Source organism: Ranitomeya variabilis, chromosome 1 (genome assembly GCF_051348905.1).
Source record: "Ranitomeya variabilis isolate aRanVar5 chromosome 1, aRanVar5.hap1, whole genome shotgun sequence".
Lineage (NCBI taxonomy): Eukaryota > Metazoa > Chordata > Amphibia > Anura > Dendrobatidae > Ranitomeya > Ranitomeya variabilis.
In genome coordinates this window covers 482,363,563-482,388,027 of record NC_135232.1, presented here as the reverse complement: position 1 = coordinate 482,388,027, position 24,465 = coordinate 482,363,563, and the positions used below count along the sequence as shown (strand labels likewise).

General features: G+C 45.0%; 1 protein-coding gene across 3 annotated transcripts in view; it reads right to left on the bottom strand.

The window, feature by feature from the left end:
* PAX5 (paired box 5) overlaps positions 1-24,465 on the bottom strand; it is a 534,721-nt gene that overhangs the window by 333,472 nt on the left and 176,784 nt on the right. The window lies entirely within an intron of this gene.

Here is a 24,465-nt window from a genome sequence, read left to right as displayed (position 1 = left end):
GCTTCAACCTGGAGACCGGGTATTGGTCAGAGAGAGACGCCCTAAGGGAAAACTAAGTGAGAGATGGGAAGTACAGCCGTACAAGGTTATCGAGCGAGTGTATGCTAACGGCCCTGTCTACAAGGTACAGATTGAAGATGGGTCATCCACCCCTAGAGTACTTCACAGAAATATGCTGCGGCCTTGCCGGTCTGAGGTCTGTTCTGTGCCATTGTTGCCTGGAGGTGCCACTCCACTCCCTGAATCTGTCATGCCTGATGTCCAAATCGATGATGAGTGGTGGACCGTCCCTGACACAGTAGGGGGTCCTCAGCCGCCCCGAGGTGGTAATCTCATGGATGTACCAGTACCGCCATGTGAGGATGAGACCAGACAAGAGCGCACAATGTCCCCTGCAACAAGTGTTACTCTGGAAGATAGTCAAGCCTTGCCTGACAGCCAAGAGCTTCGGAGATCCCAGAGGTCTCATGCAGGGGTTCCACAAGTCCGATATGTAGAACAGCGTGCTCTGTCTGTTTATATACCTTTATTGCCTCCTCCATTACACTTTTACCCTGAAGCTGTGATGGCCGAGGACGACCATCATTAAGAAGGGAGGCATGTAAGAGGGTGGTGCTGTTATGGATAATGAGAAACACGCTGTCACTTTAAGAGGCTGCATCCCCTTGTCTTATGTGATGGTATGTTCTGCTGTTCTCCCCTACTCTTGTGTTCGCTATGGACTGGTCGGGGCTGTGTGGAGGAGGTGGAGCTGAGCAACGAGTGAGAAGAAGTTTCCAGAGGGAACTGAGGGAACTGTGAGCTGTTCTGTCTGCAAGGAAGAGTCGTTGGTTGCAAGAAAGATTTCACAGCTTGAGACAAACTGCGATTGTTAAATAGACTTTCCCGGTTGCAGCGAAGGGTGGCTGTTCTGTGCTGGTTTGCGGAGCCACGAAGATACGGAGAAGGGGACTTACGGTTTCCAGGAGCAAAGAGAAGGCCACGCTTTACAGAGCCGACAGGAATCCGTGCGCACCACCGTTCTGGACTTTGGGGCCCCCCTGGGACTGGACCTGCGTCCCCAACATCACCGTGAGTCTGTTCCTGTCTGGTGCACCAGTTAGGGCCTGGCACAGACTTCAGTAGTTAGAGCACGGTAGCCATGCGGCCTGCGTAGTAAAGGCCAGGGAGATTATATGCAGAGTAGCAACGATATATGTTTTATTGTGTAGAGTTGCTTGTGAGATAGATTCTGAGTTTGTAGTTGCTCAAGCACTGTGCTATTTACAGACAAATTGACTCATGTGCATTATCTTTTGTTATTGTAAACCCCGGTTTGCACCTTCCTTGTCCTTTCCATTTCCTGTTTCCCAATAAATCTATCCTTTGTTGTTTGCACCTCATCTTGAGTACAGTAGTCTTCCTGCACCGTGGTGGTCCCCCGGCCATCGCTTCAATTGCACCAAACAATTTGATGTGCAACTTCTCCTAAGTACGCTGATGCCCCATATGTGGGAGAAAACTACATTTTGGGTGGACGACAGGGCTTGGAAAGGAAGGACCGTCATCTGACTTTTTAAATGTAAAATTTGCTGGAACATTAGCCAACGTCATGTCCCGTTTGGAGAGCCCCTGATGTACCTAAACAGTGGAAACCCCCAACAAGTGACCCCATTTCGGAAACTAGACCCCTAAAGGAATGTAGTTACATGTGTGGTGAGCATACTGAACCTCTATTTACTTCACAGAAATGTATAACTTTGAGCCGTGAAAATAAAAAAACATAACATTTTCTCCACAAAATTGTTATTTTAGCCCAAATTTTTTTATTTTCACAAGGGTAATAGGAGAAATTGCACTGTGCAATTTGTTGTGAAAATCCTCAGGAGTATGCTGATATCCATATGTGGGGAATACTACTTTTGAGACACAGTGAAAAGCTCAGAATGGGAGAAGCGCCATATTGGAGTTCAGATTTTGGTGGAATGGTTTGAGGATACCATGTCACATTGGCAGAGCCCCTGAGGTGCCAGAACAACAGAAACACCGAATATGTGAACTCATTTTACAAACTACACCCCCCTAATTAATTAATCTAGGGCATTAGTGATCATATTGACACTACATGTGCCTAATTGAATTTTATACCATTCAGCGGTGAAGAAAGAATAAATTACATTTTTACCACTAAAATGTTGTTTTAGCCCCAAGTCTTTAATTTTTTTAAGGGTTAATAAGAGAGATTTTTAAAACAAACTGAGGTCCATTTTTTCCTGAGTGCATCAATACCCTACATGTAATTGGGAAATACTTTTCAGGCACAGTGCAAAGCTCAGAAGGGAAGGAAAGCCATATTGGTTTGCGGATGCAATGACCCACTGGGAAAGCCCTTGTGGTGCCAGCACAGCAGAACTCCCCATAAGTGACACCATTTTACAAACTACACCTTTTTATAACATTGTGCAGTGTAGAAAAAAAATTACATTTGTACCACCAAAATTTTGTCATAGCCCCAGATTTTACATTTTCACACAAGAAGTGGGTAAAAATGGTACCAAAATTTGTCCTACAATTTATACTGAACGTGCCAATACCCCATATGTGGCTGTACAGTACTGCTTAGCCATACGGAGAGACTCGAGAGGGACAGAGCACTATTTCCTTCCTGGAGTGCAGATTTTCCTAAAATAGTTTGTGAACTCCATAAACCAAGACCATAAGTGCAAGAAGAGCAGAATACCCCCTCAAGCAACCCAATTTTGGAAATGATATCCCTTTGGGAATTTATCTTCAGGTGTTGTGATGATTTTGACTCAATGTGTGTTTTCCACAAACAAGCAGCAGTGGATGTTGCTGAGTGAAAATTGCAAATTACCATTGTAGTGACTAGTTTGCTGTAGTGACCAGTGCAGCATGCCCAGCTCATGCTTCTGGAGACACGAACCCATAAATTAGGTGAGCTCCCATCGCAACAGAAATGCCAAAAATGTGGGTGCACACTGGGGCTCAGAAGAGAGGTGGCATTTGGATTTGGAAGTGCAGAACTGGCTGAATGTCTTTTGGAGGGTACAGGAAAGATGTATATCTTGGTACCGTGTTAGCCAGTAGATAGAAAAATATTTAGAATTGAGAGTCATAACTTATTGGACATAACTCTGTAACACTCATGGTAATTCTGCTTCATGTCACCTGTCTTATCCATGGTTTTTTTTGTTTGTTTTTTTCTGTGCTATGTTGTGCATAAATATGTGATTCTTCAGAATTTGTATTAGTCCTAGCCTGATGAAGAGACCTGTGTAGTCTTGAAAGCTTGCAATTTGTTACCATCTTTTCAGTTAGCCATTAAAAGGTATCAACCACTGAGGACTAGTGTTGAGCATTCCGATACCGCAAGTATCGGGTATCGGCCGATATTTGCTGTATCGGAATTCCGATACCGAGATCCGATACTTTTGTGATATCGGGAATCGGTATCGGGATCGATATTAATGTGTAAAATAAAGAATAAAAATAAAAAATATTGATATACTCACCTCTCCAACGCAGCCTGGACCTTACCGATGTAACCGGCATCTTCCGTTCCTAAGAATGAGCGCTTGAAAGACCTTAGATGACGTCGTGGCTTGTGATTGGTTGCGTGGCGGTCAGAGTTTCCTCTCCTTCAGACCCTGGAAACCATACAGGATACCTTCCGATACTTGGTGTCCCATTGACTTGTATTGGTATCGGGTATCGGTATCGGCGATATCCGATACTTTTCGGGTATCGGCCGATACTATCCGATACCGATACTTTCAAGTATCGGACGGTATCGCTCAACACTACTGAGGACTCTCAATTCTAAATATTTTTGGAGGGTAAGGAGCCATTTCACGTTTCTAGAGCTTTTGTACTACCAGTTACATGGAAGTCCACTATATTTCCGTTAACAGATGACAGACCTGAGTAAGAACTTGTATTTTTTGTGGATTGAGTTGTAGATTTAGTTAGGAATATTTTACATAATATTTGGGATCACATTTATCTGGCACTCTACGCTAAGCACTTACATTGGGGTTTCCATCTAAATCTCTGAGTGACATGATTCATATGAAACCACCGAGGGATCCATTCACCATAAAGAGGCAGCAGAGTTACTTTGGACTTAGTCTGGCCTCTATTCAGCGGTGTCCTCAATGTGCACGAAACTGTGGCTGACTAAAATTTTATGCATGCCTAAAGAGACGGACACGCCCTTTTATCGGCCAGATAGTGTCATGTCGGACGCTGTTCAGACCAGGTCATTCGACAGACAGCGGTAATTCCGCTTTTGACCACTATTTGCTCATTGGCGTCGGCTAAGTTTTGTCCAGCTGTTCCAGGGTTAATTTACCTGATCCTCGGATTGGAAGCTGGGCCATGCCCATGGCCTTTAAATAGTTCTCCGGATCATTGGGCGTCGCCGATTATAGCTTCTGTCTTGCGTTGTTATCTCGGTCTGGAGTGGAGAGCTGGTTGTGGGAGAATCGTTGCTGGTGGTGTATTTTCCTTTGACTTATTTACTCCTTCCTATATTTGTGTTTATTTTGCCCTGCACATTTATAGTGTATTCCTGAGTGATTGCGGCGTGGTGTATATTTTCCTTTATCCTTGTCTGTGCTAACTGTGGGTATTGGTGTATTACATTCACTGGGTGGAAGGCAGAGGTTTTCAGCTTAGGGTTGTAACAGGAGGGAGGGTGAGGTTCGAGGCCTGGACATGCACACCATCAGTGTAAACTTCAGGTAGAGGGTCAGTCAGCATTTCCCTAGTCTGAGGGAAATTGCAGGGGCCCGGGTTATTAGCTCTCACCCATCTAGTCTCCCCGTGACATTATAATCGGCCCAACAACAACAACAAAAAAAAAAAGGGGGTTTCTTTTTTTTTGTATTTTGTCATGGATCCCATGACTTCCATAACCCGCCAGTTGGAGGCGCTGTCCCTACAGGTCACGGAGTTGAGGGGGGCAGTACAGCAACAGGGACTAGCAGTATCTAATGTGCAAGCTAGAGCGACAGAAAGAGTTGCTGAGCCTAAATTTCCTTTGCCTGAAAAATTTTGCTGGGGAACACAGTAAATTTGTTTCTTTTCATGAAGCTTGCAAACTATATTTCCGTATGCCCCCGATCTCCTCGGGTAATGAGGCTCAGCGTGTGGGCCTGGTGTTGTCATTGTTAAGCGGGGATCCCCAAGCATGAGCATTTTCTTTGCCATCTGATTCTGCTGCATTTGACTCTGTGGAGAGTTTTTTTTCTTCTCTTGGGAAAATCTATGATGAAACTGACAGAATGGCTCTGGCAGAATCTAAGATACGCTCCATTCGCCAGGGGGAGCGAGTATGTTATCCATACCAGCGCCGAACTCCTGAGCCACCCAGAGGTAAAGAGGGAAGAAAAAAAAAAACACAAGACTACAGAAAAAAAAATGGCTCAGCACTTTCCTTCCCTTCTTCTGAGATGCGGTTAACTCATTGTTGGCCAGTTGTACTGTTATGATCTGGTGGCCTAAGAGCAGCATGAGACGTACTCTGGAGAAGGTGGTACCTGTACTGACCGCAGACCCTGAACTTAACACCGCAACTAGAAGTAGCCGTGGAATGTACCTAGCGCTCCCTAGACATCTCGACACAGCCAGAGGACTAATTACCCCTAGAGATAGAAAAGGGAAAACTATCTTGCCTCAGAGAAAATCCCCAAAGGATAGACAGCCCCCCACAAATATTGACTGTGAGAGGAGAGGGAAAAAACATACACAGACTGAAATGAGAATTTAGCAAAGGAGGCCACTTCTAGCTAAATAGAAAGGATAGGACAGAGTACTATGCGGTCAGTATTAAAACACTAGAAAATATCCACCACAGAAAATACAAAATCTCCACAGCTAACTAAAGATATGGAGGGTATATCTGCATCTCCAGAGATACCAGCTTGGCTAAACAAATCCTTACACAGACCAAGCTGGACAAGACAAAAACATGGAAAAGAACTGAACAATAAGGCCACAGCATGTGGACAGCAAAAATCAAGGCCAGAACTTATCTTTGTTGAAATGAACTGCAAAGCAGAAGAGACCAGGCAGGGATGTGAATCCTCCAGGAACAATGGACAACTGGCCCTGACTAAAGGGTGAAGCAAGACTAAATAGCCCAGTCAAAATTGCAAAAAGTGAACACACCTGATAAATGCTGCGATTCAGAGACAGCAGCGCTACCACTTACAACCACCGGAGGGAGCCCAAGAGCAGAATTCACAACAGTACCCCCCCTTGAGGAGGGGTCACCGAACCCTCACCAGAGCCCCCAGGCCGATCCGGACGAGCCAAATGAAAGGCACGAGCCAAATCATCAGCATGAACATCGGAGGCAACAACCCAAGAATTATCCTCCTGGCCATAACCCTTCCATTTGACAAGATACTGAAGCTTCCGTCTCGAAAAATGAGAATTCAAAATCTTCTCAACCACATACTCCAACTCATCAATCAACACCGGGGCAGGAGGATCAACAGAGGGAACAACGGGCACCACATATTTCCGCAACAAAGATCTATGAAAAACATTATGGATGCAAAAAGAGGCTGGAAGGGCCAAACGAAAAGACACAGGATTGATAATCTCAGAAATCCTATAAGGGCCAATAAACCGAGGCTTAAACTTAGGGGAAGAAACCTTCATAGGGACATGACGGGAAGACAACCAGACCAAATCCCCAACCCGAAGCCGGGAACCAACACACCGACGACGGTTAGCAAAACGCTGAGCCCCCTCCTGAGACAACACCAAATTGTCAACAACATGAGCCCAAATTTGCTGCAACCTGTCAACCACAGAGTCCACCCCAGGACAATCAGAAGGCTCAACCTGCCCCGAAGAAAAACGAGGATGAAAACCAGAGTTACAAAAGAAGGGTGAAACCAAGGTAGCAGAACTAGCCTGATTATTAAGGGCAAACTCGGCCAATGGCAAGAAAGCCACCCAATCATCCTGATCAGCAGACACAAAGCATCTCAAATAAGTTTCCAAAGTCTGATTAGTTCGCTCGGTTTGGCCATTTGTCTGAGGATGAAATGCGGAAGAAAAAGACAAATCAATGCCCAGCCTAGCACAAAAGGCCCGCCAAAACCTAGAAACAAACTGGGAACCTCTATCGGACACAATATTCTCCGGAATGCCATGCAAATGAACCACATGCTGAAAAAACAACGGAACCAAATCAGAAGAGGAAGGCAACTTAGGCAAAGGTACCAAATGAACCATCTTAGAAAACCGGTCACAAACCACCCAGATAACTGACATCCTCTGGGAAACCGGAAGATCCATAATAAAATTCATAGAAATATGCGTCCAAGGCCTCTCAGGGACCGGCAAAGGCAAAAGCAACCCACTAGCGCGGGAACAGCAAGGCTTGGCCCGCGCACAAGTCCCACAGGACTGCACAAAAGAACGCACATCCCGTGACAAAGAAGGCCACCAACAGGACCTACCAACCAAATCTCTGGTACCAAAAATCCCAGGATGACCAGCTAACACAGAACAATGAACCTCCGAAATCACTTTACTAGTCCATCTGTCAGGAACAAACAATTTCCCCACTGGACAGCGGTCAGGTTTATCAGCCTGAAATTCCTGAAGAACCCGTCGTAAATCAGGGGAGATGGCAGAAAGAATCACCCCTTCCTTCAGAATACCGACCGGCTCAAGGACCCCAGGAGAATCAGGCAAAAAGCTCCTAGAGAGGGCATCAGCCTTAACATTCTTAGAACCCGGAAGACACGAGACCACAAAATCAAAATGGGAGAAAAACAGGGACCATCGGGCCTGTCTAGGATTCAGCCGTTTGGCAGACTCGAGATAAATTAGATTCTTATGATCGGTCAAGACCACAATACGGTGCTTGGCTCCCTCAAGCCAATGTCGTCACTCCTCAAATGCCCACTTCATAGCCAACAACTCACGATTGCCGACATCGTAATTGCGTTCCGCAGGCGAAAACTTTCGAGAAAAGAAGGCACACGGTTTCATCAAGGAACCATCAGAATTCCTCTGACAAAACGGCCCCTGCCCCAATCTCAGAAGCGTCAACCTCAACCTGAAAAGGAAGAGAAACATCCGGCTGACGCAACACAGGGGCAGAAGTAAATCGGCGTTTAACCCCTTTCTGCCATTGGACGTACTATTCCGTCCATGTGGGGTGGGCCCTAATTCCCAAGGACGGAATAGTACGTCCAGCACGATCGGCCGTGCTCACGGGGGGAGCGCGGCCGATCGCGGCCGGGTGTCATCTGCCTATCGCAGCTGACATCCGGCACTATGTGCCAGGAGTGGTCACAGACTGCCCCCGGCACATTAACCCCCGGCACACCGCGATCAAACATGATCGCGGTGTGCCGGCGGTACAGGGAAGCATCGCGCAGGGAGGGGGCTCCCTGCGGGCTTCCCTGAGACCCCCGGAGCAACGCGATGTGATCGCGTTGCTGCGAGGGTCTCCTACCTCCTATCCCTGCAGGCCCCGGATCCAAAATGGCCGCGGGGCTGCATCCGGGTCCTGCAGGGATTACTTCCGGGTGCCGTGCAGGCTGCAGATGAAAGCTGCAGCCTGCACGGCTGTAAGTGAGATCGGTGATCTGACAGAGTGCTGTGCACACTGTCAGATCACCGATCTGTAATGTCCCCCCCTGGGACAAAGTAAAAAAGTTAAAAAAAAAATTCCCACATGTGTAAAAAAAAAAAAGATAAAAAAATTCCTAAATAAAGAAAAAAATATATATATTATTCCCATAAATACATTCCTTTATCTAAATAAAAAAAATCAAACAATAAAAGTACACATATTTAGTATCGCCGCGTCCGTAACGACCCCACCTATAAAACTGTATCACTAGTTAACCCCTTCAGTGAACACCGTAGAAAAAAAAAAAAAAAAAAAACGAGGCTAAAAACAACGCTTTATTCTCATACCGCCAAACAAAAAGTAGAATAACACGCGATCAAAAAGACAGATATAAATAACCATGGTACCGATGCAAACGTCATCTTGTCCCGCAAAAAACGAGCCGCCATACAGCATCATCAGCAAAAAAATAAAAAAGTTATAGTCCTCAGAATAAAGCGATGCCAAAATAATTATTTTTTCTATAAAATAGTTTTTATCGTATAAAAGCGCCAAAACATAAACAAATGATAGAAATGAGGTATCGCTGTAATCGTACTGACCCGAAGAATAAAACTGCTTTATCAATTTTACCAAACGCGGAACGGTATAAACGCCTCCCCCAAAAGAAATTCATGAATAGCTGGTTTTTGGTAATTCTGCCTCACAAAAATCGGAATAAAAAGCGATTAAAAAATCTCCCGTGCCCAAGCATGTTACCAATAAAAATGTCAACTCGTTCCGCAAAAAACAAGACCTCACATGACTCTGTGGACTCAAATATGGAAAAATTATAGCTCTCAAAATGTGGTAACGCAAAAAATATTTTTTGCAATAAAAAGCTTCTTTCAGTGTGTGACAGCTGCCAATCATAAAAATCCGCTAAAAAACCCGCTATAAAAGTAAATCAAACCCCCCTTCATCACCCCCTTAGTTAGGGAAAAATTAAAAAATTAAAAAAATGTATTTATTTCCATTTTACCATTAGGGTTAGGGCTAGGGTTAGGGCTAGGGCTAGGGTTAGGGCTAGGGTTAGGGCTAGGGTTAGGGTTAGGGTTGGGGCTAGGGCTAGGGTTAGGGTTGGGGCTAGGGTTAGGGCTAGGGATGGGGCTAGGGTTAGGTTGGGGCTAGGGTTGGGGCTAGGGTTAGGTTGGGGCTAGGGTTAGGGTTGGGGCGAGGGTTAGGGCTAGGGTTAGGGTTAAGGCTACAGTTAGGGTTGGGGCTAAAGTTAGGGTTAGGGTTGGGGCTAAAGTTAGGGTTGAGGTTTGGATTACATCTACGGTTGGGAATAGGGTTGGGATTAGGGTTAGGGGTGTGTCTGGGTTAGAGGTGTGGTTAGGGTTACCGTTGGGATTAGGGTTAGGGGTGTGTTTGGATTAGGGTTTCAGTTCTAATTGGGGGGTTTCCACTGTTTAGGCACATCAGGGGCTCTCCAAACGCGACATGGCGTCCGATCTCAATTTCAGCCAATTCTGCGTTGAAAAAGTAAAACAGTGCTCCTTCCCTTCCGAGCTCTCCCGTGCGCCGAAACAGGGGTTTACCCCAACATATGGGGTATCAGCATACTCGGAACACATTGGAGAACAACTTTTGGGGTCCAATTTCTCCTGTTACCCTTGGGAAAATACAAAACTGGGGGCTAAAAAATAATTTTTGTGGAAAAAAAAATATTTTTTATTTACATGGCTCTGCGTTATAAACTGTAGTGAAACAATTGGGGGTTCAAAGCTCTCACAACACATCTAGATGAGTTCCTTAGGGGGTCTAGTTTCCAAAATGGTGTCACTTGTGGGGGGTTTCTACTGTTTAGGTACATTAGGGCCTCTGCAAACGCAATGTGATGCCTGCAGACCATTCCATCTAAGTCTGCATTCCAAATGGCGCTCCTTCCATTCCGAGCCCTCCCATGCGCCCAAACGGTGGTTCCCCTCCACATGTGGGGTATCAGCGTACTCAAGACAAATTGGACAACAATTTTTGGGGTCCAATTTCTCCTGTTACCCTTGGAAAAATACAAAACTGGGGGCTAAAAAATAATTTTGGGGGGAAAAATTTTTATTTTTATTTTCACGGCTATGCGTTATACACTGTAGTGAAACACTTGAGGGTTCAAAACTCTCACAACACATCTAGATGAGTTGCTTAGGGGGTCTACTTTCCAAAATGGTGTCACTTGTGGTTTTTTTTTACTGTTTAGGTACATTAGGGATCTGCAAACACAATGTGACGCCTGCAGACCATTCCATCTAAGTCTGCATTCAAAATGGCGCTCCATCCCTTCCGAGCCCTCCCATGCGCCCAAACAGTGGTTCCCCCCCACATATGGGGTATCAGGGTACTCAGGACAAATTGGACAACAACTTTTGGGGTCCAATTTCTCCTGTTACCCTCGGGAAAATACAAAACTGGGGGCTAAAAAATAATTTTTGTGGGAAAAAAATGTTTGTTTTATTTTTACGGCTCTGCATTACAAACTTCTGTGAAGCAGTTGGTGGGTCAAAGTGCTCACTACACCTCTAGATAAGTTCCTTAGGGGGTCTACTTTCCAAAATGGTGTCACTTGTGGGGGAGTTTCAATGTTTAGGCACATCAGTGGCTCTCCAAACGCAACATGGGGTCCCATCTCAATTCCTGTCAATTTTGCAGTGAAAAGTCAAACGGCGCTCCTTCCCTTCCGAGCTCTCCCATGTGCCCAAACAGTGGTTTACACCCACATATGGGGTATCAGCGTACTCAGGACAAATTGTACAACAAATTTTGGGGTCCAATTTCTCCTGTTACCCTCGGGAAAATACAAAACTGGGGGCTAAAAAATAATTTTTGTGGGAAAAAAATGTTTGTTTTATTTTTACGGCTCTGCATTATAAACTTCTGTGAAGCAGTTGGTGGGTCAAAGTGCTCACTACACCTCTAGATAAGTTCCTTAGGGGGTCTACTTTCCAAAATGGTGTCACTTGTGGGGGGGTTTCAATGTTTAGGCACATCAGTGGCTCTCCAAACGCAACATGGGGTCCCATCTCAATTCCTGTCAATTTTGCAGTGAAAAGTCAAACGGCGCTCCTTCCCTTCCGAGCTCTCCCATGCGCCCAAACAGTGGTTTACACCCACATATGGGGTATCAGCGTACTCAGGACAAATTGTACAACAAATTTTGGTATCCAATTTCTTCTCTTACCCTTGGGAAAATAAAAAATTGGGGGTGAAAAGATAATTTTTGTGAAAAAATATGATATTTTTATTTTGACGGTTCTGCATTATAAACTTCTGTGAAGCACTTGGTGGGTCAAAGTGCTCACCACACCTCTAGATAAGTTCCTTAGGGGGTCTACTTTCCAAAATGGTGTCACTTGTGGGGGGTTTCAATGTTTAGACACATTAGTGGCTCTGCAAACGCAACATGGCGTCCCACCTCAATTCCTGTCAATTTTGCATTGAAAAGTCAAACGGCGCTCCTTCCCTTCCGAGCTCTCCCATGCGCCCAAACAGTGGTTTACCCCCACATATGGGGTATCAGCGTACTCAGGACAAATTGTATAACAACTTTTGAGGTCCAATTTCTTCTCTTACCCTTGGGAAAATGCAAAATTGGGGCGAAAAGATCATTTTTGTGAAAAAATATGATTTTTTATTTTTATGGTTCTGCATTATAAACTTCTGTGAAACACTTGGTGAGTCAAAGTGCTCACCACACCTCTAGATAAGCTCCTTAGGGGGTCTACTTTCCAAAATGGTGTCACTTGTGGGGGGTTTCAATGTTTAGGCATATCAGGGGCTCTCCAAAAGCAACATGGCGTCCCATCTCAATTCCAGTCAATTTTGCATTGAAAAGTCAAATGGCGCTCCTTCGCTTCCGAGCTCTGTCATGCGCCCAAACAGTGGTTTACCCCCACATATGGGGTATCAGCATACTCAGGACAAATGGTACAATATCTTTTGTGGTCCATTTTCTCCTGTTACCCTTGGTAAAATAAAACAAATTGGAGCTGAAGTAAATTTTGTGTGAAAAAAAAGTTAAATGCTCATTTTTATTTAAACATTCCAAAAATTCCTGTGAAACACCTTAAGGGTTAATAAACTTCTTGAATGTGGTTTTGAGCACCTTGAGGGGTGCAGTTTTTAGAATGGTGTCACACTTGGGTATTTTCTATCATATAGACCCCTCAAAATGACTTCAAATGAGATGTGGTCCCTAAAAAAAATGGTGTTGTGAAAATGAGAAATTGCTGGTCAAATTTTAACCCTTATAACTCCCTAACAAAAAAAATTTTGGTTCCAAAATTGTGCTGATGTAAAGTAGACATGTGGGAAATGTTACTTATTAAGTATTTTGTGTGACATATCACTGTGATTTAATTGCATAAAAATTCAAAGTTGGAAAATTGCAAAATTTTTAAAATTTTCGCCAAATTTCTGTTTTTTTCACAAATAAATGCATGTAATATCAAAGAAATTTTACCACTATCATGAAGTACAATATGTCTTGAGAAAACAGTGTCAGAATCACCGGGATCCGTTGAAGCGTTGCAGAGTTATAACCTCATAAAGGGACAGTGGTCAGAATTGGAAAAATTTGCCCGGTCCATAACGTGCAAACCACCCTTGGGGGTGAAGGGGTTAAGCTCCTGAAAGGCAGAAACAGCTGCAGAGGACCAATTCGTCACATCAGCGCCTTTCTTCGTCAAATCGGTCAGGGGTTTAACCACACTGGAGAAGTTGGCAATGAAACGGCGATAAAAATTAGCAAAGCCCAAAAATTTCTGAAGGCTCTTCACGGATGTGGGCTGGATCCAATTATGAATGGCGTGAACCTTAACCGGATCCATATCTATAGATGAGGGAGAAAAAATGAAGCCCAAAAAAGAAATCTTCTGTACTCCAAAGAGGCACTTAGATCCCTTCACAAACAAGGCATTATCACGAAGGATCTGAAATACCATCCTGACTTGTTTCACATGAGACTCCCAATCATCTGAAAAAATCAAAATATCATCCAAATATACAATAATGAATTTATCAAGATAATTCTGAAATATATCATGCATGAAGGACTGAAACACAGATGGAGCATTAGAGAGTCCAAATGGCATCACAAGGTATTCAAAATGGCCTTCGGGCATATTAAACGCAGATTTCCATTCAGCACCCTGCTTAATACGAACAAGATTATATGCCCCTCGAAGGTCAATCTTAGTAAACCAACTAGCCCCCTTAATCCTAGCAAACAGATCAGAAAGCAAAGGCAAAGGGTATTGGAATTTGACCGTGATCTTATTCAAGAGGCGATAATCAATACAGGGTCTCAAGGAGCCATCTTTTTTGGCAACAAAAAAAAAACCTGCTCCCAATGGTGAAGAAGATGGCCGAATATGCCCCTTCTCCAAGGACTCCTTAACATAGCTCCGCATGGCGGTATGTTCTGGCACAGACAGGTTGAAAAGTCGGCCCTTAGGGAACTTACAGCCTGGAATCAAGTCAATAGCACAATCACAGTCTCTATGCGGTGGAAGGGAACTGGACTTGGGCTCATTGAATACATCCTGGAAATCTGACAAAAACTCAGGAATTTCAGAAGAGGGGGAGGAGGCAATTGACATGAAAGGAACGTCACCATGAACCCCCTGACAACCCCAACTAGTCACAGACATAGATTTCCAATCTAATACCGGATTATGCACCTGTAACCATGGGAAACCCAGCACAATAGCATCATGCAAATTATGCAACACCAGAAAACGACAATCTTCCTGATGGGCTGGCGCCATGCACATGGTCTGCTGTGTCCAAAACTGAGGTTTATTTTTAGCCAACGGTGTAGCATCAATGCCCCTCAAAGGAATAGGACTCTGCAAAGGCTGCAAGGGGAAACCACAACGTCTGGCAAATTCTAAGTCCATTAAGTTTAGAGCGGCGCCTGAATCCACAAATGCCATGACCGAAAATGATGATAATGAGCAGATCAGGGTCACAGATAACAGAAATTTAGGTTGTACAGTACTGATGGTAACAGAACTAGCGATTCTCTTGGTACGCTTAGGGCAATCAGAAATAACATGAGCAGAATCACTGCAGTAAAAACACAACCTATTCTGACATCTGAATCCTTGTCGTTCAGCTCTAGACACAATCCTATCACACTGCATAGGCTCAGGACTCCGCTCGGAAGACAATGCCATAGTGTGCACAACTCTGCGCTCGCGCAAGCGCCGATCAATCTGAATGGCCAGAGACATAGAATCACTCAGACCAGCAGGCGTGGGGAACCCCACCATAACATCTTTAACGGATTCAGAAAGACCCTTTCTGAAGATTGCTGCCAAGGCATCCTCATGCCATTTAGTCAGTACAGACCATTTTCTAAACTTCTGGCAATATGATTCTGCCGCTTCTTGACCCTGAGACAGGGCCAACAAGGTCTTCTCAGCATGATCCACTGAATTAGGTTCGTCATTAGTGTTGAGCGATACCGTCCGATACTTGAAAGTATCGGTATCGGAAAGTATCGGCCGATACCGGCAAAGTATCGGATCTGATCCGATACCGATACCCGATACCAATACAAGTCAATTGGACTCAAGTATCGGAAGGTATCCCTGATGGTTCCCAGGGTCTGAAGGAGAGGAAACTCTCCTTCAGGCCCTGGGATCCATATTAATGTGTAAAATAAAGAATTAAAATAAAAAATATTGATATACTCACCTCTCCGACGCAGCCTGGACCTTACCGCTGTGAACCGGCAGCCTTCTTTGCTTAAAATGAGCGCATTCAGCACCTTCCATGACGTCACGGCTTCTGATTGGTCGCGTGCCGCTCATGTGACCGCCACGCGACCAATCAGAAGCTGTGACGTCATCCCTCAGGTCCTAAATTCCTAGAAGGGAATTTAGGACCTGAGGGATGACGTCGCGGCTTGTGATTGGTCGCGTGGCGGTCACATGAGCGGCACGCGACCAATCAGAAGCCGTGACGTCATGGAAGGTGCTGAACGCGCTCATTTTAAACAAAGAAGGCTGCCGGTTACCAGCGGTGATGTCCAGGGGCCTCCGGACAGGTGAGTATATCAATATTTTTTATTTTAATTCTTTATTTTACACATTCATATGGATCCCAGGGCCTGAAAGAGAGTTTCCTCTCCTTCAGACCCTGGGAACCATACACTGGAAACTTCCGATTCCGATTCCCGATACCACAAAAGTATCGGATCTCGGTATCGGAATTCCGATACCGCAAGTATCGGCCGATACCCGATACTTGCGGTATCGGAATGCTCAACACTATTCGTCATACAATAACCCAAGCACCTGAAAAAAGGTGTCTACATTAAGCAACGCTGGATTCCCAGGTTCCAGGGCAAATGCCCAATCCTGGGGGTCACCACACAGCAGAGATATAACAATTTTAACCTGCTGGATGGGATCACCAGAGGAATGGGGTTTCAGAGCAAAAAACAGTTTACATTTATTTTTAAATCTCAGAAATTTGGACCTATCCCCAAAAAACAAATCAGGAGTTGGAATTCTAGGCTCTAAAACCGGAGTCTGAACGATATAATCGGAAATACCCTGTACTCTAGCAGCAAGTTGATCCACATGAGAAGCCAATCCCTGAACATCCATACCAGCGCCGAACTCCTGAGCCACCCAGAGGTAAAGAGGGAAGAAAAAAAAAAACACAAGACTACAGAAAAAAAAATGGCTCAGCACTTTCCTTCCCTTCTTCTGAGATGCGGTTAACTCATTGTTGGCCAGTTGTACTGTTATGATCTGGTGGCCTAAGAGCAGCATGAGACGTACTCTGGAGAAGGTGGTACCTGTACTGACCGCAGACCCTGAACTTAACACCGCAACTAGAAGTAGCCGTGGAATGTACCTAGCGCTCCCTAGACATCTCGACACAGCCGGAGGACTAATTACCCCTAGAGATAGAAGAGGGAAAACTATCTTGCCTCAGAGAAAATCCCCAAAGGATAGACAGCCCCCCACAAATATTGACTGTGAGAGGAGAGGGAAAAAACATACACAGACTGAAATAGAATTTAGCAAAGGAGGCCACTTCTAGCTAAATAGAAAGGATAGGACAGAGTACTATGCGGTCAGTATTAAAACACTAGAAAATATCCACCACAGAAAATACAAAATCTCCACAGCTAACTAAAGATATGGAGGGTATATCTGCATCTCCAGAGATACCAGCTTGGCTAAACAAATCCTTACACAGACCAAGCTGGACAAGACAAAAACATGGAAAAGAACTGAACAATAAGGCCACAGCTTGTGGACAGCAAAAATCAAGGCCAGAACTTATCATTGTTGAAATGAACTGCAAAGCAGAAGAGACCAGGCAGGGATGTGAATCCTCCAGGAACAATGGACAACTGGCCCTGACTAAAGGGTGAAGCAAGACTAAATAGCCCAGTCAAAATTGCAAAAAGTGAACACACCTGATAAATGCTGCGATTCAGAGACAGCAGCGCTACCACTTACAACCACCGGAGGGAGCCCAAGAGCAGAATTCACAACACGAGAAGCAGAGGATTACTGTTCTGAATTCCGCCGCTGGGCGATTGATACCCAATGGAATGATCCAGCATTGCGGAGTCAGTTTATTCATGGGGTTTCTGGAAGGGTTAAAAAAGCCCTTACGATGTACGAGACTCCTGCTTCTCTAGATTCCGCTATGAGTCTGGTTGTCCACATTGATCGCCATCTGCTTCAGGGGGAGCATGAGACACCGCCTGTGGGTGAAGGTTTAGGTCCACGTGAGGTTGCTGCAGGTGAGCCCACGGAGCCTATGCAAATCGCAGGGGTGTCACATGTAAAGCGTCGAGCCCCAGAGATCAGGAAGCCGGGAGCCTGTTTTTACGTGGTAAAATTGGTCATTTTATTAACATCTGTCCTCTGCTGTCTAAGAAAAACTCAACGGCGGAAAACTTCTAAGCTCAGATGGTGTGGAGGAGACCAATCTGAGCTTATGTATATCCTCCATGGTGGTTTCTCAATGCATGCTCCCTGCTAGGGTTTTTATCGCTGGCAGTGAGCTGCCAATTACTGTTTTTGTGGATAGTGGTTCAGCCACAAATCTCATTGATGAGGAGTTTGCCCGCACAGCAGATTTTAGGATTGAAAAACTGTCTCATCCTATCCGTGTGGTCACCATCAATGCTGCTCCTCTCTCTCAGGGGGAGATTACTGAATTTGTGGCTGAGGTGAAACTCCACATTGGGGTTCTACATTCCGAGCGGGTTACATGTAAGGTGCTCAGGAATCTTCCTGCTCAGGTGGTTTTGGGTTTTCCTTGGTTGTCCATGCACAACCCGGTAATTGACTGGAAAACTCAGGACATAATTCAGTGGAGCGAGTTCTGCCAGGAGAATTGCCTGGCTACATGTGTGGCTGCGGTGACTTCAAGTGTTCCGGAGTCACTTCTGGATTTTGTGGATGTGTTCTCTGAAAAGGGTTACTCAGAGTTGCCGCCACATCGTCCCTATGACTGTTCTATCAGGTTTAAACCAGGGGCCAAGTTGCCTAAAGCAAGGATGTTTAACATCTCCGGTCCGGAGAGACAAGCGTTAAAAGATTATATTGCTGAAAGCTTGAGCAAAGGGCACATCAGGCCGTCATCCTCGCCAGTGGCAGCAGGGTTCTTCTTCGTGAAGAAAAATGATGGCGGATTACGCCCGTGTTTGGATTTCAGGGAGTTGAACCAGATTACGGTTCGTGATCCATACCCGATGCCACTGATACCAGATTTGTTCAATTAGGTGGCGGGTGCTAAGTGGTTTACCAAGCTTGACCCCAGGGAGGCGTACAACCTCATAGGAGTCCATAAAGGTGATGAGTGGAAGACGGCTTTTAATACCCCTGAGGGTCATTTTGAAAATTTGGTGATGCCTTTTGGGTTGACTAATGCACCTGCAGTGTTCCAACATTTCATCAATGATGTGTTCTCGCATGTTTTGGGGAAATTCGTTATCGTGTACCTAGATGACATCCTCATATATTCTTGCGACCGTGATGCTCATTTAGATCATGTCAGGCAGGTGTTACAGCTTCTCAGAGAGAATAAGCTGTATGCTAAACTTGAGAAATGTGTATTTTCTGTTCAAGAGTTGCCTTTCTTGGGTTATATTGTGTCTGCTTCTGGTTTTAAAATGGACGCCGCTAAGGTGCAAGCGGTGCTGCATTGGGAACGTCCTGATAACTTGAAAGCACTTCAGCGGTTCCTTGTGTTTTCTAACTACTATAGGAAATTTATCAAGGATTTTTCCATCATTGCTAAACCGCTAACTGACATGACTAAAAAGGGTACCAATTTCTCCGTTTGGCCTGAGGCTGCTGTGCGCGCATTTGAATTTCTTAAGAACAGTTTTGTTTCAGCCCCCATTCTTGTGCAGCCAGACGTATCAAAACCCTTTGTTGTGGAAGTCGATGCATCTGAGGTTGGTGTGGGGGCGGTACTATCTCAAGGCTCATCTTTGAGTGGTTTGCGTCCGTGCGCCTATTTCTCCAAGAAACTGTCGTCCGCCGAACGTAACTACGATATCGGCAACAGGGAGTTGTTGGCAATCAAGTTGGCCTTTGAGGAATAGCGACACTTCTTGGAGGGGTCGGTACATCAGGTTACTGTTATTACCGATCATAAGAATCTGCTGTATTTGGAGTCAGCCAAGCGTCTGTCCCCCAGGCAGGCTCGCTGGGCATTGTTTTTCACGCGGTTCAATTTTGTTGTCACTTACAGACCGGGGTCTAAAAACATTAAGGCGTATGCTCTGTCCATGTGTTTTCCGGGGGGTGAACCTCGGGAGGATCCAGTACCCATCCTCCAAAAGGGTGTTGTGGTTTCGGCTCTCACTACCGAGGTTGAGGCTGAGATTGCCGAGGCTCAGGAGGAGGTACCATCTGAGCTTCCCATCAACAAATCTTTTGTACCGCTTCATCTCCGCCTAAAGGTTTTGGCGGAGCATCATGATGCTGTCCTGGCTGGCCACCCAGGGGTTAGAGGTACCTTGGAGTTGGTGTCACGTCGGTTTTGGTGGCCCAAGATCCGACAGGATGTGGTCTCATACATGTCAGCTTGTACCACGTGCGCTAGGGCTAAGACGCCCCGCTCCCATCCTGTTGCACACTACTTCCTCTTGAAGTACCTAGTAAGCCATGGACGGAAATCTCCATGGATTTCATCACTGATTTGCCCTCATCAGCTGGGAACACGGTCATCTTGGTGATTGTTGATCGGTTTTCAAAAATGTCGCACTTTGTGCCTTTGCCTTCGTTGCCTAACGCTAAGACTCTGGCTCAGGTATTTGTGCAGGAGGTGGTCAGACTTCATGGGGTTCCATCTGACATCGTGTCTGATAGGGGGTCTCAGTTTGTGGCAAAATTTTGGAGAGCATTTTCCTCATGGCTGGGGATCAAGTTGTCTCATTCTTCGGCGTTCCATCCTCAGTCAAATGGTCAGACTGAGTGTATGAACCAAAATTTGGAACAATACTTACGCTGCTTTGTCTCTGATAACCAGGAGGAGTGGTCTACCTTTCTTCCTTTGGCTGAGTTTGCCATCAATAATCACCACCAGGAGTCATCTGGGGAGTCTCCGTTTTTTTGTGTTTATGGGCTACATCCTCAATTTTGTACCTTGAGCTCTTCCGGCGTTCCGGAGGAGGATCAGTTAGGAGCACAATTATCATCAGTCTGGAGGAGAGTTAAACAGCGCCTGTTGAGTGTGGGTGCTAGGTACAAACGTGTGGCTGACAGTAGGCGTGTGCCAGTTCCGGACCTGAGTGTGGATGACTGGGTGTGGTTATCCACAAAAAACATAAGACTCAAAATACCATCCCTTAAATTGGGTCCATGGTTTATTGGTCCATTTAGGGTCACCGCCGTCATTAACCCAGTAGCGTACCGATTGGAGCTCCCTACAGTGTATAAGATACACAACGTGTTCCACAAGTCTCTTCTAAAGAAAGTGGTGGGTTCTGTGGACGCGGCGCCTATGCCACCTCCAGTCTTGGTGGATGGTAATTTGGAGTTTGAAGTCTCCAAGGTGGTTGACTCTCATGTAGTGCGTCGTACTTTACAGTACTTGGTACACTGGCGTGGTTATGGGCCTGAGGAGAGGTCCTGGGTACCAGCCTCGGATATTCATGCGGATCGGCTGGTCAGGTTTTTTCATCGTCGCCATCCAGACAAGCCGGGTCCTATAAGCTGTGAGGGCCCTGGGGTCCCTCGTAGAAGGCGGGGTACTGTCATGTCGGACGCTGTTCAGACCAGGTCGTTCGACAGACAGCGGTAATTCCGCTTTTGACCACTATTTGCTCATTGGCGTCGGCTAGGTTTTGTCCAGCTGTTCCAGGGTTAATTTACCTGATCCTCGGATTGGAAGCTGGGCCATGCCCATTGCCTTTAAATAGCTTTCCTGATCATTGGGCGTCGCCGATTATAGCTTCTGTCTTGCGTTGTTATCTCGGTCTGGAGTGGAGAGCTGGTTGTTGGAGAATCGTTGCTGGTGGTGTATTTTTCTTTGTCTTATTTACTCCTTCCTATATTTGTGCTTATTTTGCCCTGCACATTTATAGTGTATTCCTGAGTGATTGCGGCGTGGTGTATATTTTCCTTTATCCTTGTCTGTGCTAACTGTGGGTATTGGTGTATTACATTCACTGGGTGGAGGGCGGAGGTTTTCAGCTTAGGGTTGTAACAGGAGGCAGGGTGAGGTTCGAGGCCTGGACATGCACACCATCAGTGTAAACTTCAGGTAGAGGGTCAGTCAGAATTTCCCTAGTCTGAGGGAAATTGCAGGGGCCCGGGTTATTAGCTCTCACCCATCTTGTCTCCCCGTGAGAGATAGCCTCCACAGTGCCTCCATCTGGTTCATTATAGGTAATCTTCTGCCAGAGGATTCCATCTGAATCATGTATTTCAGAGATTTACATGGAACCCCCAGAGATTTACATGAAAACGCCAGTGTAAGTGAGCCGAGCCTTACTGCGATCTTTGGGAGGCATAATGAACAAATCAACAGCAGGTGAATTGGTTTTATTTATTTTTTATGCCACTCCTCAATTGGTATAAGTGATTAGACAACTTTTATTTTTTGGTTCGGTGCGATTATAGTGATACCAGATTTATATAGTTTTTGATGTTTGGCTGCTGTCACACATTAAAATACACTTTTTTTTGCAAACACTAGTTTTTGCATCGCCATATTTTGAGAGCTATAATTTTTCCATATTTTGGCCGAGTCATGTTTGGGCTTTTTTTTGAAGGACAAGTTTTCATTTTTATTGGTACCATCTTCAGGCACATGACTTTTTTGATCGCTTTCTATTCTGATTTTTGAGAGGCTGAATGAAGAAAAACAGCAATTCAGGAATTGTTTTGGGTTTTTTTTAATGTCGTTCCGTTTGTGGCAAAATTGATAAGGCAGTTTTATTCTCGGGGTCAATGCGATTACAGTGATACCTCTTTTATATTTGTTTTAGGTTTTGGCGCTTTTGCACAATAAAAACTGTTTTATAGAAAAAATAGTTATTTTTGCATCGCTTTATGCTAAGAGCTAACTTTTTTATTATTCTGCTGATGGAGCTGTATGGTGGCTTATTTTTTGCAAGACAAGATGACTTTTTCAGTGGTATCATGTTTATTTATATTCATCTTTTTGATCGCGTTTTATTCCACTTTATGTTTGGCGTTATGATGTTAAAGAATTGTTTCTTGTTTTATTTTCAATTTTATTTTTTTACGGTGTTCACTAAAGGGGTTAACAGACAGTTTTATAAATTGGGTCATTCCGGACATGACCCCGGTGACACCAAATATATGTATTTTTTATTGTTTTTTTCATAAAAATGCTCATTTATGGGTACAATATATTTTTCTTTTAGTTTTACAATTATTTTTTCACTTTTCTTAACTTTCTTTTACTATTGATTTTGATCTACTATGAGACCTTACATTTTTGCAGGCTGATCGCTTGTATAGCATGGGGATGCAGCAGCATCCCGTTGCTATGCAAGCTGTCAGCGTTGCACTGACATAAAAAGTTGCTGATCAAGCTCTGAGCATAATCTAGCACCTTTTCTAGCTCTGGTGACCCGGATGTCATCTGGTCATGACACCCAGTCACCATGGCAACAATTGGGGTCTCCAATCCAAGGTCAGAAGGACTATCTTCCCTTTGCCTGCTACCAAAATGCCACGATTAAGTTTGATTGCAGCATTTAGGGGGTTAAAGTGCCAGGAGTGGTGCAAGACCACTCCTGGACCTGGTTGCTGGGTGTCAGCCATCAGAATCAACTGACACCTGGTAGTGATCGCACGCACACAGCATCTGTGCACGCAAAATTGCCTGGACATATCTATAAGTGCAAGGTTGGTAAGTACTAAGTGATCTGGATGTATGGATATATCTGTTAGGTGTCGAGTTCCCGCCGCTGCACAGGGAGAATCTCGAACCATGTCTACTGCGGTCTCCAATTCTCCTCCAGCCGCAGTGGAACCTGCTCAGCAGAGACATAGATCCCAGTGTCTGGTTCAAGCTGATACTGTGTGCTTGGCTACTGCTGCCTTTCCAGGCTCTGCCTTTGTAGCCAGCACTGATCAGCAGCAAGCAGGCGCTTTTGGGACTAAGTCCAGCTTTTCCCATACTGAGAATGCCCACGGGACGAATGGAAGACGGCATTTAACACCAGGGACGGGCACTATAAATACTTGGTGATACCCTTCAGGCTCTGTAATGCCCCAGCCGTTTTCCAAGACTTTGTGAATGATATCTTCCGGGATATGCTCTCCACCTCGGTTGCAGTCTATCTGGATGATATTCTCATCTACTCTCCAGATATAGACTCCCACCGGAGAGATGTTTGCAAAGTCTTCGACCTCCTACGGGCAAACTCCCTTTATGCCAAGTTGGAGAAGTGTGTGTTTGAGCAGGAATCCTTGGCTTTCCTGGGCTATATCATCTCCGCCCGGGGATTGGCCATGAATCCTGCCAAGCTACAGACTGTGATGGACTGGCAGGAATCCCATTCTTTTAAAGTGGTGCAGCGCTTTATGGGGTTCATTAATTATTATCGCCAGTTCCTTCCCCACTTCTCAACTTTGGTAGCTCCCTTGGATGCCCTCACCAAGAAGGGAGCAAATCCCAAATTGTGGTCGGAGGAGGTTTCCAAGGCCTTTCTCACTATTAAGTCACACTTCGCTAGCGCTCCCATTTTACATCACCCCGATGTTGATAAACCATTTATCATGGAGGTGGATGCTTCTTCCGTCTGTGCTAGAGCAGTCCTCTTCCTGAAGGAATATAATCCAAAGTCCGGCACTCAAAAAAGGATGTTTTATATATTTTTATTTATTCATATTTTCCCAGTATGTTCAATATAACGTTTCGGTCTACTTGACCTTCATCAGACAGATATATATAGAAAATGAGAAAAACCCAGTGGCTGGAAAGAAACCGACCCTTCAGATACATATGACTCCAATAGGAGTTCGCAACTAAGTCCGGTGGTGAATGTAACTGCTGACCGCACAAAAGACACTGGTCTGACCGCACAAAAGACACCAGTGTCTTTTGTGCGGTCAGCAGTTACATTCACCACCGGACTTAGTTGCGAACTCCTATTGGAGTCATATGTATCTGAAGGGTCGGTTTCTTTCCAGCCACTGGGTTTTTCTCATTTTCTATATATTTCTGTCTGATGAAGGTCAAGTAGACCGAAACGTTATATTGAACATACTGGGAAAATATGAATAAATAAAAATATATAAAACATCCTTTTTTGAGTGCTGGACTTTGGATTATATTCGTATTAAAGGGACTGGCGA